The sequence below is a fragment of the Gorilla gorilla genome, chromosome Y (genome assembly GCF_029281585.2).
Source record: "Gorilla gorilla gorilla isolate KB3781 chromosome Y, NHGRI_mGorGor1-v2.1_pri, whole genome shotgun sequence".
Classification (NCBI taxonomy): domain Eukaryota; kingdom Metazoa; phylum Chordata; class Mammalia; order Primates; family Hominidae; genus Gorilla; species Gorilla gorilla.
The window spans coordinates 2,346,649-2,368,797 of NC_073248.2; positions in this window are offsets into that span (position 1 = coordinate 2,346,649).

The following is a 22,149-nucleotide window of genomic DNA, read 5'->3' on the forward strand; positions in this document are numbered from 1 at the left end:
GTATGAACATATAAATATCTACACCGCCATCTGTATTAAGATGGAGATATCTACACTGCTATCTGTATAAACATGGAAATATCTACACCGCCATCTGTAGGAACATATAAATATATACACCGCCATCTGTATTAAGAAGGAAATATCTAAACCGCTATCTGTATAAACATGGAAATATCTACACCGCTGCCTGTATAAACAAGGGAATATCAGCACCGCTATCTGTATGAACATGGAAATATCTACACCGCTATCTGTATGAACATGGAAATATCTACACCGCTATCTGTATGAACATTGAAATAGCTACACCGCTATCTGTATGAACATGGATATATCTACACAGCCATCTGGATGAACATGGAAATATCTACACCGCTATCTCTGTAAACATGCACAGATCTTCACCGCTATCTGTATAAACATGGAAATATCTACACCGCTATCTGTATGAACATGGAAATATCTACACCGCTATCTGTATGAACATGGAAATATCTACACCACTATCTGTATGAACATGGAAATATCTACACCGCTATCTGTTTGAACATGGAAATATATACATCGCTATCTGCATGAAAATGGAAATATCTACACAGCTATCTGCATATAGATAGAAATATCTACACAGCTATCTTTTTACACAAGGAAATAACTACACCGCTATCTGTATGAACATGGACATATCTACACCCCCATCTGTATGAACATGGAAATATCTGCACCGCCATCTGTATGAACATATAAATATCTACACCGCCATCTGTATTAAGATGGAGATATCTACACCGCTTTCTGAATAAACATGGAAATATCTACACCTCTATCTGTATAAACATGGAAATATCCTCACCACTATCTGTATAAACATGGAAATATCTACACCGCTACCTGTATAAACGTGGAAATATCAGCACCGCTATCTGTATGAACCTGGAAATGTCTACACCGCTATCTGAATGAACATGGAAATATCTACACCGCTATCTGTTTGAACATGTAAATATCTACACCGCTATCTGCATGAAAAAGGAAATATCTACAAAGCTATCTGCATATACATGGAAATATCTACACAGCGATCTCTTTACACATGGAAATGACTGCACCGCTTTCTCTATAAACATGGAAATATCTACACCGCCATCTGTATGAACATGGAAATATCTGCACAGCCATCTGTATGAACATATAAATATCTACACCGTCATCTGTATTAAGAAGGAAATATCGAAACCGCTATCTGTATAAACATGGAAATATCTACACCGCTGCCTGTATAAACATGGAAATATCAGCACCGCTCTCTGTATGAAAATGGAGATATCTACACCGCTATCTGTATGAACATGGAAATATCTACACTGCTATCTGTATGAACATGGAAATAGCTACACCGTTATCTGTATGAACATGGAAATAGCTACACCGCTATCTGTATGAACATGGATATATCTACACAGCCATCTGGATGAACATGGAAATATCTACAACGCTATCTGTATGAACATGGAAATATCTACACCGCAATCGGTATGAACTTGGATATATCTACACAGACACCTGGATGAACATGGAAATATCTACACCGCTATCTGTGTAAACATGCATACATCTTCACCGCTATCTGTATAAACATGGAAATATCTACACTGCTATCTGTATGAACATGGAAATATCTGCACCGCTGCCTGTATAAACATGGAAATATCAGCACCGCTATCTGTATGAACATGGAAATATCTACACCACTATCTGTATGAACATGGATATATCTACACAGCCAACTGGATGAACATGGAAATATCTACACCACTATCTGTATGAACATGGAAATATCTACACCGCTATCTGTGTAAACATGCATACATCTTCACCGCTATCTGTAGAAACATGGAAATATCTACACCGCTATCTGTATGAACATGGAAATATCTACACCGCTATCTGTATGAACATGGAAATATCTACTACGCTATCTGTATGAACATGGAAATATCTACACCGCTATCTGCATGAAAATGGAAATATCTACACAGCTATCTGCATATACATGGAAATATCTAAACAGCTATATCTTTACACATGGAAATAACTACACCGCTATCTGTATGAACGTGGAAATATCCACACCGCCATCTGTATGAACATGGAAATATCTACACCGCCATCTGTATGAACATATAAATAACTACACCGCAATCTGTATTAAGATGGAGATATCTACACCGCTATCTGTATAAAAATGGAAATATCTACACCGCTACCTGTATAAACATGGAAATATCAGCACCGCTATCTGTATGAACATGGAAATACCTACACCGCTATCTGTATGAACATGGAAATATCTACACCGCTATCTGTATGAACATGGAAATATCTACACCGCTATCTGTATGAACATGGATATATCTACTCAGCCCTCTGGATGAACATGGAAATATCCACACCGCTATCTGTGTAAACATGCATACTTCTTCACCACTATCTGTATAAACATGGAAATATCTGCACCGCTATCGGTATTAACATGGAAATATCTACACCACCATCTGTATGAACATGGAAATATCTGCACCACCATCTGTTTGAACATATAAATATCTACACCGCCATCTGTATTAAGAAGGAAATATCTAAACCGCTATCTGTATAAACATGGAAATATCAGCAGCACTCTCTGTATGAAAATGGAAATATCTACACCGCTATCTGTATGAACATGGAAATATCTACACTGCTATCTGTATGAACTTGGAAATAGCTACACCGTTATGTGTATGAAAATGGAAATAGCTACACCGCTATCTGTATGAACATGGATATATCTACACAGCCATCTGGATGAACATGGAAATATCTACACCGCTATGTGCATGAAAACGGAAATACCTACACTGCTATCTGCATATACATTTAAATATCTACACAGCTATCTGTATTAAGATGGAGATATCTACACTGCTATCTGAATAAACATGGAAATATCTACACCGCCATCTGTACGAACATATAAATATCTACACCTCCATCTGTATGAAAATATAAATATCTACACCACCATCTGTATTTAGATAGAGATACCTCCACTGCTATCTGTATAAACATGGAAATATCTACACCGCTATCTCTATAAACATGGAAATATCTACACCGCCATCTGTATGAACATGGAAATATCTGTACCGCCATCTGTATGAACATATAAATATCTACACCGCCATCTGTATTAAGATGGAGATATCTACACTGCTATCTGTATAAACATGGAAATATCTACTCCGCCATCTCTAGGAACATATAAATATATACGCAGCCATCTGTATTAAGAAGGAAATATCTAAACCGCTATCTGTATAAACATGGAAATATCTACACCGCTGCCTGTATAAACAAGGGAATATCAGCTCCGCTATCTGTATGAACATGGAAATATCTACACCGCTATCTGTATGAACATGGAAATAGCTACACCGCTATCTGTATGAACATTGAAATAGCTACACCGCTATCTATATGAACATGGATATATCTACACAGCCATCTGGATGAACATGGAAATATCTACACCGCTATCTCTGTAAACATGCACAGATCTTCACCGCTATCTGTATAAACATGGAAATATCTACACCGCTATCTGTATGAACATGGAAATATCTACACCGCTATCTGTATGAACATGGAAATATCTACACCACTATCTGTATGAACATGGAAATATCTACACCGCTAACTGTTTGAACATGGAAATATATACATCGCTATCAGCATGAAAATGGAAATATCTACACAGCTATCTGCATATAGATGGAAATATCTACACAGCTATCTCTTTACACATGGAAATAACTACACCGCTATCTGTATGAACATGGACATATCTACACCGCCATCTGTATGAACATGGAAATATCTGCACCGACATCTGTATGAACATATAAATATTTACACCGCCATCTGTATTAAGATGGAGATATCTACACTGCTATCTGTATAAACATGGAAATAACAACACCACTATCTGTATAAACATGGAAATATCTACACCGCTATCTGTATAAACATGGAAATATCTACATCGCTACCTGTATAAACATGGAAATATCTACACCGCAATCTGTATGAACATGGAAATATCTACACCGCTATCTGTATGAACATGGAAATCTCTACACCGCTATCTCTATGAACATGGAAATATCTACACCGCTATCTGTTTGAAGATGGAAATATATACCCAGCTATCTGCATGGAAATGGAAATATCTACACAGCTATCTGCATATAGATGGAAATATCTACACAGCAATCTCTTTACACATGGAAATAACTACAACGCTATCTGTATGAACATGGACATATCTACACCGCCATCTGTATGAACATGGAAATATCTGCACCGCCATCTGTATGAACATATAAATATCTACACCGCCATCTGTATTAAGATGGAGATATCTACACCGCTATCTGAATAAACATGGAAATATCTACACCGCTATCTGTATAAACATGGAAATATCTACACCACTATCTGTATAAACATGGAAATATCTACACCGCTACCTGTATAAACACGGAAATATCAACACCGCTATCTGTATGAACCTGGAAATGTCTACACCGCTCTCTGAATGAACATGGAAATATCTACACCGCTATCTGTTTGAACATGTAAATATCTACACCGCTATCTGCATGAAAATGGAAATATCTACAAAGCTATCTGCATATACATGGAAATATCTACACAGCTTTCTCTTTACACATGGAAATAACTACACCGCTATCTCTATAAACATGGAAATACCTACACCGCCCTCTGTATGAACATGGAAATATCTGCACCGCCATCTGTAAGAACATATAAATATCTACACCGCCATCTATATTAAGAAGGAAATATCTAAACCGCTATCTGTATAAACATGGAAATATCTACACCGCTGCCTGTATAAACATGGAAATATCTACACCGCTGCCTGTATAAACATGGAAATATCAGCACCGCTCTCTCTATGAAAATGGAGATATCTACACCGCTATCTCTGTGAACATGGATATATCTACACAGCAATCTGGATGAACATGGAAATATCTACACCGCTATCTCTTTAAACATGCATAGATCTTCACCGCTATCTGTATAAACATGGAAATATATACACCGCTATCTGTATGAACATGGAAATATCTACAACGCTATCTGTATGAACATGGAAATGTCTACACCGCTATCTGTATGAACATGGAAATGTCTACACCGCTATCTGTTTGAAAAAGGAAATATCTACACCGCTATCTGCATGAAAATGGAAATATCTACACTGCTATCTGCATATACATTTAAATATCTACACAGGTATCTCTTTACACATGGAAATAACTACACCGCTATCAGTATGAACGTGGAAATATCTAAACCGCCATCTGTATGAACATGGAAATATCTGCACCGCCATTTGTATGAACATATAAATATCTACACCGCCATCTGTATTAAGATGGAGATATCTACACTGCTATCTGTATGAACATGGAAATATCTACACCGCTATCTGTATAAACATGGACATATCTACACCACTACCTGTGTAAACATGGAAATATCAGCACCGCTATCTGTATGAACATGGAAATAACTACACCGCCAGCTGTATGAACATGGAAATATCTACACCGCTATCTGTATGAACATGGAAATATCTACACTGCTACCTGTATAAACATGGAAATATCAGCACCGCTATCTGTATGAACATGGAAATATCTACACCGCTATCTGTATAAACATGGAAATAACTACACCGCAATCTGTATGAACATGGAAATATCTACACCGCTACCTGTATAAACATGGAAATATCAGCACCGCTATCTGTATGAACATGGAAATATCTACACCGCTATCTCTATGAACATGGAAATATCTACACCGCTATCTGTATGAACATGGAAATATCTGCACCGCCATCTGTATGAACATATAAATATCTACACCGCCATCTGTATTAAGATGGAGATATCTAAACTGCTATCTGTATAAACATGGAAATATCTACACCGCCATCTGTAGGAACATATAAATATATACGCCGCCATCTGTATTAAGAAGGAAATATCTAAACCGCTATCTGTATAAACATGGAAATATCTACACCGCTGCCTGTATAAACAAGGGAATATCAGCACCGCTATCTGTATGAACATGGAAATATCTACACCGCTATCTGTATGAACATGGAAATATCTACACCGCTATCTGTATGAACATTGAAATAGCTACACCGCTATCTGTATGAACATGGATATATCTACACAGCCATCTGGATGAACATGGAAATATCTACACCGCTATCTCTGTAAACATGCACAGATCTTCACCGCTATCTGTATAAACATGGAAATATCTACACCGCTATCTGTATGAACATGGAAATATCTACACCGCTATCTGTATGAACATGGAAATATCTACACCACTATCTGTATGAACATGGAAATATCTACACCGCTATCTGTTTGAACATGGAAATATATACATCGCTATCTGCATGAAAATGGAAATATCTACACAGCTATCTGCATATAGATAGAAATATCTACACAGCTATCTTTTTACACAAGGAAATAACTACACCGCTATCTGTATGAACATGGACATATCTACACCCCCATCTGTATGAACATGGAAATATCTGCACCGCCATCTGTATGAGCATATAAATATCTACACCGCCATCTGTATTAAGATGGAGATATCTACACCGCTTTCTGAATAAACATGGAAATATCTACACCTCTATCTGTATAAACATGGAAATATCCTCACCACTATCTGCATAAACATGGAAATATCTACACCGCTACCTGTATAAACGCGGAAATATCAGCACCGCTATCTGTATGAACCTGGAAATGTCTACACCGCTATCTGAATGAACATGGAAATATCTACACCGCTATCTGTTTGAACATGTAAATATCTACACCGCTATCTGCATGAAAAAGGAAATATCTACAAAGCTATCTGCATATACATGGAAATAACTACACAGCTATCTCTTTACACATGGAAATGACTGCACCGCTTTCTCTATAAACATGGAAATATCTACACCGCCATCTGTATGAACATGGAAATATCTGCACAGCCATCTGTATGAACATATAAATATCTACACCGCCATCTGTATTAAGAAGGAAATATCGAAACCGCTATCTGTATAAACATGGAAATATCTACACCGCTGCCTGTATAAACATGGAAATATCAGCACCGCTCTCTGTATGAAAATGGAGATATCTACACCGCTATCTGTATGAACATGGAAATATCTACACTGCTATCTGTATGAACATGGAAATAGCTACACCGTTATCTGTATGAACATGGAAATAGCTACACCGCTATCTGTATGAACATGGATATATCTACACAGCCATCTGGATGAACATGGAAATATCTACAACGCTATCTGTATGAACATGGAAATATCTACACCGCTATCTGTATGAACTTGGATATATCTACACAGACACCTGGATGAACATGGAAATATCTACACCGCTATCTGTGTAAACATGCATACATCTTCACCGCTATCTGTATAAACATGGAAATATCTACACTGCTATCTGTATGAACATGGAAATATCTGCACTGCTGCCTGTATAAACATGGAAATATCAGCACCGCTATCTGTATGAACATGGAAATATCTACACCACTATCTGTATGAACATGGATATATCTACACAGCCAACTGGATGAACATGGAAATATCTACACCACTATCTGTATGAACATGGAAATATCTACACCGCTATCTGTGTAAACATGCATACATCTTCACCGCTATCTGTATAAACATGGAAATATCTACACCGCTATCTGTATGAACATGGAAATATCTACACCGCTATCTGTATGAACATGGAAATATCTACTACGCTATCTGTATGAACATGGAAATATCTACACCGCTATCTGCATGAAAATGGAAATATCTACACAGCTATCTGCATATACATGGAAATATCTAAACAGCTATATCTTTACACATGGAAATAACTACACCGCTATCTGTATGAACGTGGAAATATCCACACCGCCATCTGTATGAACATGGAAATATCTACACCGCCATCTGTATGAACATATAAATAACTACACCGCAATCTGTATTAAGATGGAGATATCTACACCGCTATCTGTATAAACATGGAAATATCTACACCGCTACCTGTATAAACATGGAAATCTCAGCACCGCTATCTGTATGAACATGGAAATATCTACACCGCTATCTGTATGAACATGGAAATATCTACACCGCTAACTGTATGAACATGGAAATATCTACACCGCTATCTGTATGAACATGGATATATCTACTCAGCCCTCTGGATGAACATGGAAATATCCACACCGCTATCTGTGTAAACATGCATACATCTTCACCACTATCTGTATAAACATGGAAATATCTGCACCGCTATCGGTATTAACATGGAAATATCTACACCACCATCTGTATGAACATGGAAATATCTGCACCACCATCTGTTTGAACATATAAATATCTACACCGCCATCTGTATTAAGAAGGAAATATCTAAACCGCTATCTGTATAAACATGGAAATATCAGCAGCACTCTCTGTATGAAAATGGAAATATCTACACCGCTATCTGTATGAACATGGAAATATCTACACTGCTATCTGTATGAACTTGGAAATAGCTACACCGTTATGTGTATGAAAATGGAAATAGCTACACCGCTATCTGTATGAACATGGATATATCTACACAGCCATCTGGATGAACATGGAAATATCTACACCGATATGTGCATGAAAACGGAAATATCTACACTGCTATCTGCATATACATTTAAATATCTACACAGCTATCTGTATTAAGATGGAGATATCTACACTGCTATCTGAATAAACATGGAAATATCTACACCGCCATCTGTACGAACATATAAATATCTACACCTCCATCTGTATGAAAATATAAATATCTACACCACCATCTGTATTTAGATAGAGATACCTCCACTGCTATCTGTATAAACATGGAAATATCTACACCGCTATCTCTATAAACATGGAAATATCTACACCGCCATCTGTATGAACATGGAAATATCTGTACCGCCATCTGTATGAACATATAAATATCTACACCGCCATCTGTATTAAGATGGAGATATCTACACTGCTATCTGTATAAACATGGAAATATCTACTCCGCCATCTCTAGGAACATATAAATATATACGCCGCCATCTGTATTAAGAAGGAAATATCTAAACCGCTATCTGTATAAACATGGAAATATCTACACCGCTGCCTGTATAAACAAGGGAATATCAGCTCCGCTATCTGTATGAACATGGAAATATCTACACCGCTATCTGTATGAACATGGAAATAGCTACACCGCTATCTGTATGAACATTGAAATAGCTACACCGCTATCTGTATGAACATGGATATATCTACACAGCCATCTGGATGAACATGGAAATATCTACACCGCTATCTCTGTAAACATGCACAGATCTTCACCGCTATCTGTATAAACATGGAAATATCTACACCGCTATCTGTATGAACATGGAAATATCTACATCACTATCTGTATGAACATGGAAATATCTACACCGCTATCTGTTTGAACATGGAAATATATACATCGCTATCAGCATGAAAATGGAAATATCTACACAGCTATCTGCATATAGTTGGAAATATCTACACAGCTATCTCTTTACACATGGAAATAACTACACCGCTATCTGTATGAACATGGACATATCTACACCGCCATCTGTATGAACATGGAAATATCTGCACCGACATCTGTATGAACATATAAATATCTACACCGCCATCTGTATTAAGATGGAGATATCTACACTGCTATCTGTATAAACATGGAAATATCAACACCACTATCTGTATAAACATGGAAATATCTACACCGCTATCTGTATAAACATGGAAATATCTACACCGCTACCTGTATAAACATGGAAATATCTACACCGCAATCTGTATGAACATGGAAATATCTACACCGCTATCTGTATGAACACGGAAATCTCTACACCGCTATCTCTATGAACATGGAAATATCTACACCGCTATCTGTTTGAAGATGGAAATATATACCCAGCTATCTGCATGGAAATGGAAATATCTACACAGCTATCTGCATATAGATGGAAATATCTACACAGCAATCTCTTTACACATGGAAATAACTACAACGCTATCTGTATGAACATGGATATATCTACACCGCAATCTGTATGAACATGGAAATATCTGCACCGCCATCTGTATGAACATATAAATATCTACACCGCCATCTGTATTAAGATGGAGATATCTACACCGCTATCTGAATAAACATGGAAATATCTACACCGCTATCTGTATAAACATGGAAATATCTACACCACTATCTGTATAAACATGGAAATATCTACACCGCTACCTGTATAAACACGGAAATATCAACACCGCTATCTGTATGAACCTGGAAATGTCTACACCGCTCTCTGAATGAACATGGAAATATCTACACCGCTATCTGTTTGAACATGTAAATATCTACACCGCTATCTGCATGAAAATGGAAATATCTACAAAGCTATCTGCATATACATGGAAATATCTACACAGCTATCTCTTTACACATGGAAATAACTACACCGCTATCTCTATAAACATGGAAATACCTACACCGCCATCTGTATGAACATGGAAATATCTGCACCGCCATCTGTAAGAACATATAAATATCTACACCGCCATCTATATTAAGAAGGAAATATCTAAACCGCTATCTGTATAAACATGGAAATATCTACACCGCTGCCTGTATAAACATGGAAATATCTACACCGCTGCCTGTATAAACATGGAAATATCAGCACCGCTCTCTCTATGAAAATGGAGATATCTACACCGCTATCTGTGTGAACATGGATATATCTACACAGCAATCTGGATGAACATGGAAATATCTACACCGCTATCTCTTTAAACATGCATAGATCTTCACCGCTATCTGTATAAACATGGAAATATATACACCGCTATCTGTATGAACATGGAAATATCTACACCGCTATCTGTATGAACATGGAAATGTCTACACCGCTATCTGTTTGAAAAAGGAAATATCTACACCGCTATCTGCATGAAAATGGAAATATCTACACTGCTATCTGCATATACATTTAAATATCTACACAGGTATCTCTTTACACATGGAAATAACTACACCGCTATCAGTATGAACGTGGAAATATCTAATCCGCCATCTGTATGAACATGGAAATATCTGCACCGCCATTTGTATGAACATATAAATATCTACACCGCCATCTGTATTAAGATGGAGATATCTACACTGCTATCTGCATGAACATGGAAATATCTACACCGCTATCTGTATAAACATGGAAATATCTACACTGCTATCTGTATAAACATGGAAATATCTACACCACTACCTGTGTAAACATGGAAATATCAGCACCGCTATCTGTATGAACATGGAAATAACTACACCGCCAGCTGTATGAACATGGAAATATCTACACCGCTATCTGTATGAACATGGAAATATCTACACTGCTACCTGTATAAACATGGAAATATCAGCACCGCTATCTGTATGAACATGGAAATATCTACACCGCTATCTGTATAAACATGGAAATATCTACACCGCAATCTGTATGAACATGGAAATATCTACACCGCTACCTGTATAAACATGGAAATATCAGCACCGCTATCTGTATGAACATGGAAATATCTACACCGCTATCTCTATGAACATGGAAATATCTACACCGCTATCTGTATGAACATGGAAATATCTGCACCGCCATCTGTATGAACATATAAATATCTACACCGCCATCTGTATTAAGATGGAGATATCTACACTGCTATCTGTATAAACATGGAAATATCTACACCGCCATCTGTAGGAACATATAAATATATACGCCGCCATCTGTATTAAGAAGGAAATATCTAAACCGCTATCTGTATAAACATGGAAATATCTACACCGCTGCCTGTATAAACAAGGGAATATCAGCACCGCTATCTGTATGAACATGGAAATATCTACACCGCTATCTGTATGAACATGGATATATCTACTCAGCCCTCTGGATGAACATGGAAATATCCACACCGCTATCTGTGTAAACATGCATACATCTTCACCACTATCTGTATAAACATGGAAATATCTGCACCGCTATCGGTATTAACATGGAAATATCTACACCACCATCTGTATGAACATGGAAATATCTGCACCACCATCTGTTTGAACATATAAATATCTACACCGCCATCTGTATTAAGAAGGAAATATCTAAACCGCTATCTGTATAAACATGGAAATATCAGCAGCACTCTCTGTATGAAAATGGAAATATCTACACCGCTATCTGTATGAACATGGAAATATCTACACTGCTATCTGTATGAACTTGGAAATAGCTACACCGTTATGTGTATGAAAATGGAAATAGCTACACCGCTATCTGTATGAACATGGATATATCTACACAGCCATCTGGATGAACATGGAAATATCTACACCGATATGTGCATGAAAACGGAAATATCTACACTGCTATCTGCATATACATTTAAATATCTACACAGCTATCTGTATTAAGATGGAGATATCTACACTGCCAACTGAATAAACATGGAAATATCTACACCGCCATCTGTACGAACATATAAATATCTACACCTCCATCTGTATGAAAATATAAATATCTACACCACCATCTGTATTTAGATAGAGATACCTCCACTGCTATCTGTATAAACATGGAAATATCTACACCGCTATCTCTATAAACATGGAAATATCTACACCGCCATCTGTATGAACATGGAAATATCTGTACCGCCATCTGTATGAACATATAAATATCTACACCGCCATCTGTATTAAGATGGAGATATCTACACTGCTATCTGTATAAACATGGAAATATCTACTCCGCCATCTCTAGGAACATATAAATATATACGCCGCCATCTGTATTAAGAAGGAAATATCTAAACCGCTATCTGTATAAACATGGAAATATCTACACCGCTGCCTGTATAAACAAGGGAATATCAGCTCCGCTATCTGTATGAACATGGAAATATCTACACCGCTATCTGTATGAACATGGAAATAGCTACACCGCTATCTGTATGAACATTGAAATAGCTACACCGCTATCTGTATGAACATGGATATATCTACACAGCCATCTGGATGAACATGGAAATATCTACACCGCTATCTCTGTAAACATGCACAGATCTTCACCGCTATCTGTATAAACATGGAAATATCTACACCGCTATCTGTATGAACATGGAAATATCTACATCACTATCTGTATGAACATGGAAATATCTACACCGCTATCTGTTTGAACATGGAAATATATACATCGCTATCAGCATGAAAATGGAAATATCTACACAGCTATCTGCATATAGTTGGAAATATCTACACAGCTATCTCTTTACACATGGAAATAACTACACCGCTATCTGTATGAACATGGACATATCTACACCGCCATCTGTATGAACATGGAAATATCTGCACCGACATCTGTATGAACATATAAATATCTACACCGCCATCTGTATTAAGATGGAGATATCTACACTGCTATCTGTATAAACATGGAAATATCAACACCACTATCTGTATAAACATGGAAATATCTACACCGCTATCTGTATAAACATGGAAATATCTACACCGCTACCTGTATAAACATGGAAATATCTACACCGCAATCTGTATGAACATGGAAATATCTACACCGCTATCTGTATGAACACGGAAATCTCTACACCGCTATCTCTATGAACATGGAAATATCTACACCGCTATCTGTTTGAAGATGGAAATATATACCCAGCTATCTGCATGGAAATGGAAATATCTACACAGCTATCTGCATATAGATGGAAATATCTACACAGCAATCTCTTTACACATGGAAATAACTACAACGCTATCTGTATGAACATGGACATATCTACACCGCCATCTGTATGAACATGGAAATATCTGCACCGCCATCTGTATGAACATATAAATATCTACACCGCCATCTGTATTAAGATGGAGATATCTACACCGCTATCTGAATAAACATGGAAATATCTACACCGCTATCTGTATAAACATGGAAATATCTACACCACTATCTGTATAAACATGGAAATATCTACACCGCTACCTGTATAAACACGGAAATATCAACACCGCTATCTGTATGAACCTGGAAATGTCTACACCGCTCTCTGAATGAACATGGAAATATCTACACCGCTATATGTTTGAACATGTAAATATCTACACCGCTATCTGCATGAAAATGGAAATATCTACAAAGCTATCTGCATATACATGGAAATATCTACACAGCTATCTCTTTACACATGGAAATAACTACACCGCTATCTCTATAAACATGGAAATACCTACACCGCCATCTGTATGAACATGGAAATATCTGCACCGCCATCTGTAAGAACATATAAATATCTACACCGCCATCTATATTAAGAAGGAAATATCTAAACCGCTATCTGTATAAACATGGAAATATCTACACCGCTGCCTGTATAAACATGGAAATATCTACACCGCTGCCTGTATAAACATGGAAATATCAGCACCGCTCTCTCTATGAAAATGGAGATATCTACACCGCTATCTGTGTGAACATGGATATATCTACACAGCAATCTGGATGAACATGGAAATATCTACACCGCTATCTCTTTAAACATGCATAGATCTTCACCGCTATCTGTATAAACATGGAAATATATACACCGCTATCTGTATGAACATGGAAATATCTACACCGCTATCTGTATGAACATGGAAATGTCTACACCGCTATCTGTTTGAAAAAGGAAATATCTACACCGCTATCTGCATGAAAATGGAAATATCTACACTGCTATCTGCATATACATTTAAATATCTACACAGGTATCTCTTTACACATGGAAATAACTACACCGCTATCAGTATGAACGTGGAAATATCTAATCCGCCATCTGTATGAACATGGAAATATCTGCACCGCCATTTGTATGAACATATAAATATCTACACCGCCATCTGTATTAAGATGGAGATATCTACACTGCTATCTGTATGAACATGGAAATATCTACACCGCTATCTGTATAAACATGGAAATATCTACACTGCTATCTGTATAAACATGGAAATATCTACACCACTACCTGTGTAAACATGGAAATATCAGCACCGCTATCTGTATGAACATGGAAATAACTACACCGCCAGCTGTATGAACATGGAAATATCTACACCGCTATCTGTATGAACATGGAAATATCTACACTGCTACCTGTATAAACATGGAAATATCAGCACCGCTATCTGTATGAACATGGAAATATCTACACCGCTATCTGTATAAACATGGAAATATCTACACCGCAATCTGTATGAACATGGAAATATCTACACCGCTACCTGTATAAACATGGAAATATCAGCACCGCTATCTGTATGAACATGGAAATATCTACACCGCTATCTCTATGAACATGGAAATATCTACACCGCTATCTGTATGAACATGGAAATATCTGCACCGCCATCTGTATGAACATATAAATATCTACACCGCCATCTGTATTAAGATGGAGATATCTACACTGCTATCTGTATAAACATGGAAATATCTACACCGCCATCTGTAGGAACATATAAATATATACGCCGCCATCTGTATTAAGAAGGAAATATCTAAACCGCTATCTGTATAAACATGGAAATATCTACACCGCTGCCTGTATAAACAAGGGAATATCAGCACCGCTATCTGTATGAACATGGAAATATCTACACCGCTATCTGTATGAACATGGAAATATCTACACCGCTATCTGTATGAACATTGAAATAGCTACACTGCTATCTGTATGAACATGGATATATCTACACAGCCATCTGGATGAACATGGAAATATCTACACCGCTATCTCTGTAAACATACACAGATCTTCACCGCTATCTGTATAAACATGGAAATATCTACACCGCTATCTGTATGAACATGGAAATATCTACACCGCTATCTGTATGAACATGGAAATATCTACACCACTATCTGTATGAACATGGAAATATCTACACCGCTATCTGTTTGAACATGGAAATATATACATCGCTATCTGCATGAAAATGGAAATATCTACACAGCTATCTGCATATAGATAGAAATATCTACACAGCTATCTTTTTACACAAGGAAATAACTACACCGCTATCTGTATGAACATGGACATATCTACACCCCCATCTGTATGAACATGGAAATATCTGCACCGCCATCTGTATGAACATATAAATATCTACACCGCCATCTGTATTAAGATGGAGATATCTACACCGCTTTCTGAATAAACATGGAAATATCTACACCTCTATCTGTATAAACATGGAAATATCCTCACCACTATCTGTATAAACATGGAAATATCTACACCGCTACCTGTATAAACGCGGAAATATCAGCACCGCTATCTGTATGAACCTGGAAATGTCTACACCGCTATCTGAATGAACATGGAAATATCTACACCGCTATCTGTTTGAACATGTAAATATCTACACCGCTATCTGCATGAAAAAGGAAATATCTACAAAGCTATCTGCATATACATGGAAATATCTACACAGCTATCTCTTTACACATGGAAATGACTGCACCGCTTTCTCTATAAACATGGAAATATCTACACCGCCATCTGTATGAACATGGAAATATCTGCACAGCCATCTGTATGAACATATAAATATCTACACCGCCATCTGTATTAAGAAGGAAATATCGAAACCGCTATCTGTATAAACATGGAAATATCTACACCGCTGCCTGTATAAACATGGAAATATCAGCACCGCTCTCTGTATGAAAATGGAGATATCTACACCGCTATCTGTATGAACATGGAAATATCTACACTGCTATCTGTATGAACATGGAAATAGCTACACCGTTATCTGTATGAACATGGAAATAGCTACACCGCTATCTGTATGAACATGGATATATCTACACAGCCATCTGGATGAACATGGAAATATCTACAACGCTATCTGTATGAACATGGAAATATCTACACCGCTATCTGTATGAACTTGGATATATCTACACAGACACCTGGATGAACATGGAAATATCTACACCGCTATCTGTGTAAACATGCATACATCTTCACCGCTATCTGTATAAACATGGAAATATCTACACTGCTATCTGTATGAACATGGAAATATCTGCACCGCTGCCTGTATAAACATGGAAATATCAGCACCGCTATCTGTATGAACATGGAAATATCTACACCACTATCTGTATGAACATGGATATATCTACACAGCCAACTGGATGAACATGGAAATATCTACACCACTATCTGTATGAACATGGAAATATCTACACCGCTATCTGTGTAAACATGCATACATCTTCACCGCTATCTGTATAAACATGGAAATATCTACACCACTATCTGTATGAACATGGAAATATCTACACCGCTATCTGTATGAACATGGAAATATCTACTACGCTATCTGTATGAACATGGAAATATCTACACCGCTATCTGCATGAAAATGGAAATATCTACACAGCTATCTGCATATACATGGAAATATCTAAACAGCTATATCTTTACACATGGAAATAACTACACCGCTATCTGTATGAACGTGGAAATATCCACACCGCCATCTGTATGAACATGGAAGTATCTACACCGCCATCTGTATGAACATATAAATAACTACACTGCAATCTGTATTAAGATGGAGATATCTACACCGCTATCTGTATAAACATGGAAATATCTACACCGCTACCTGTATAAACATGGAAATATCAGCACCGCTATCTGTATGAACATGGAAATATCTACACCGCTATCTGTATGAACATGGAAATATCTACACCGCTATCTGTATGAACATGGAAATATCTACACCGCTATCTGTATGAACATGGATATATCTACTCAGCCCTCTGGATGAACATGGAAATATCCACACCGCTATCTGTGTAAACATGCATACATCTTCACCACTATCTGTATAAACATGGAAATATCTGCACCGCTATCGGTATTAACATGGAAATATCTACACCACCATCTGTATGAACATGGAAATATCTGCACCACCATCTGTTTGAACATATAAATATCTACACCGCCATCTGTATTAAGAAGGAAATATCTAAACCGCTATCTGTATAAACATGGAAATATCAGCAGCACTCTCTGTATGAAAATGGAAATATCTACACCGCTATCTGTATGAACATGGAAATATCTACACTGCTATCTGTATGAACTTGGAAATAGCTACACAGTTATGTGTATGAAAATGGAAATAGCTACACCGCTATCTGTATGAACATGGATATATCTACACAGCCATCTGGATGAACATGGAAATATCTACACCGCTATGTGCATGAAAACGGAAATATCCACACTGCTATCTGCATATACATTTAAATATCTACACAGCTATCTGTATTAAGATGGAGATATCTACACTGCTATCTGAATAAACATGGAAATATCTACACCGCCATCTGTACGAACATATAAATATCTACACCTCCATCTGTATGAAAATATAAATATCTACACCACCATCTGTATTTAGATAGAGATACCTCCACTGCTATCTGTATAAACATGGAAATATCTACACCGCTATCTCTATAAACATGGAAATATCTACACCGCCATCTGTATGAACATGGAAATATCTGTACCGCCATCTGTATGAACATATAAATATCTACACCGCCATCTGTATTAAGATGGAGATATCTACACTGCTATCTGTATAAACATGGAAATATCTACTCCGCCATCTCTAGGAACATATAAATATATACGCCGCCATCTGTATTAAGAAGGAAATATCTAAACCGCTATCTGTATAAACATGGAAATATCTACACCGCTGCCTGTATAAACAAGGGAATATCAGCTCCGCTATCTGTATGAACATGGAAATATCTACACCGCTATCTGTATGAACATGGAAATAGCTACACCGCTATCTGTATGAACATTGAAATAGCTACACCGCTATCTGTATGAACATGGATATATCTACACAGCCATCTGGATGAACATGGAAATATCTACACCGCTATCTCTGTAAACATGCACAGATCTTCACCGCTATCTGTATAAACATGGAAATATCTACACCGCTATCTGTATGAACATGGAAATATCTACACCGCTATCTGTATGAACATGGAAATATCTACACCACTATCTGTATGAACATGGAAATATCTACACCGCTATCTGTTTGAACATGGAAATATATACATCGCTATCAGCATGAAAATGGAAATATCTACACAGCTATCTGCATATAGTTGGAAATATCTACACAGCTATCTCTTTACACATGGAAATAACTACACCGCTATCTGTATGAACATGGACATATCTACACCGCCATCTGTATGAACATGGAAATATCTGCACCGACATCTGTATGAACATATAAATATCTACACCGCCATCTGTATTAAGATGGAGATATCTACACTGCTATCTGTATAAACATGGAAATATCAACACCACTATCTGTATAAACATGGAAATATCTACACCGCTATCTGTATAAACATGGAAATATCTACACCGCTACCTGTATAAACATGGAAATATCTACACCGCAATCTGTATGAACCTGGAAATATCTACACCGCTATCTGTATGAACACGGAAATCTCTACACCGCTATCTCTATGAACATGGAAATATCTACACCGCTATCTGTTTGAAGATGGAAATATATACCCAGCTATCTGCATGGAAATGGAAATATCTACACAGCTATCTGCATATAGATGGAAATCTCTACACAGCAATCTCTTTACACATGGAAATAACTACAACGCTATCTGTATGAACATGGACATATCTACACCGCCATCTGTATGAACATGGAAATATCTGCACCGCCATCTGTATGAACATATAAATATCTACACCGCCATCTGTATTAAGATGGAGATATCTACACCGCTATCTGAATAAACATGGAAATATCTACACCGCTATCTTTATAAACATGGAAATATCTACACCACTATCTGTATAAACATGGAAATATCTACACCGCTACCTGTATAAACACGGAAATATCAACACCGCTATCTGTATGAACCTGGAAATGTCTACACCGCTCTCTGAATGAACATGGAAATATCTACACCGCTATCTGTTTGAACATGTAAATATCTACACCGCTATCTGCATGAAAATGGAAATATCTACAAAGCTATCTGCATATACATGGAAATATCTACACAGCTATCTCTTTACACATGGAAATAACTACACCGCTATCTCTATAAACATGGAAATACCTACACCGCCATCTGTATGAACATGGAAATATCTGCACCGCCATCTGTAAGAACATATAAATATCTACACCGCCATCTATATTAAGAAGGAAATATCTAAACCGCTATCTGTATAAACATGGAAATATCTACACCGCTGCCTGTATAAACATGGAAATATCTACACCGCTGCCTGTATAAACATGGAAATATCAGCACCGCTCTCTCTATGAAAATGGAGATATCTACACCGCTATCTCTGTGAACATGGATATATCTACACAGCAATCTGGATGAACATGTAAATATCTACACCGCTATCTCTTTAAACATGCATAGATCTTCACCGCTATCTGTATAAACATGGAAATATATACACCGCTATCTGTATGAACATGGAAATATCTACACCGCTATCTGTATGAACATGGAAATGTCTACACCGCTATCTGTTTGAAAAAGGAAATATCTACACCGCTATCTGCATGAAAATGGAAATATCTACTCTGCTATCTGCATATACATTTAAATATCTACACAGGTATCTCTTTACACATGGAAATAACTACACCGCTATCAGTATGAACGTGGATATATCTAAACCGCCATCTGTATGAACATGGAAATATCTGCACCGCCATTTGTATGAACATATAAATATCTACACCGCCATCTGTATTAAGATGGAGATATCTACACTGCTATCTGTATGAACATGGAAATATCTACACCGCTATCTGTATAAACATGGAAATATCTACACTGCTATCTGTATAAACATGGAAATATCTACACCACTACCTGTGTAAACATGGAAATATCAGCACCGCTATCTGTATGAACATGGAAATAACTACACCGCCAGCTGTATGAACATGGAAATATCTACACCGCTATCTGTATGAACATGGAAATATCTACACTGCTACCTGTATAAACATGGAAATATCAGCACCGCTATCTGTATGAACATGGAAATATCTACACCGCTATCTGTATAAACATGGAAATATCTACACCGCAATCTGTATGAACATGGAAATATCTACACCGCTACCTGTATAAACATGGAAATATCAGCACCGCTATCTGTATGAACATGGAAATATCTTCACCGCTATCTCTATAAACATGGAAATATCTACACCGCTATCTGTATGAACATGGAAATATCTGCACCGCCATCTGTATGAACATATAAATATCTACACCGCCATCTGTATTAAGATGGAGATATCTACACTGCTATCTGTATAAACATGGAAATATCTACACCGCCATCTGTAGGAACATATAAATATATACGCCGCCATCTGTATTAAGAAGGAAATATCTAAACCGCTATCTGTATAAACATGGAAATATCTACACCGCTGCCTGTATAAACAAGGGAATATCAGCACCGCTATCTGTATGAACATGGAAATATCTACACCGCTATCTGTATGAACATGGAAATATCTACACCGCTATCTGTATGAACATTGAAATAGCTACACCGCTATCTGTATGAACATGGATATATCTACACAGCCATCTGGATGAACATGGAAATATCTACACCGCTATCTCTGTAAACATGCACAGATCTTCACCGCTATCTGTATA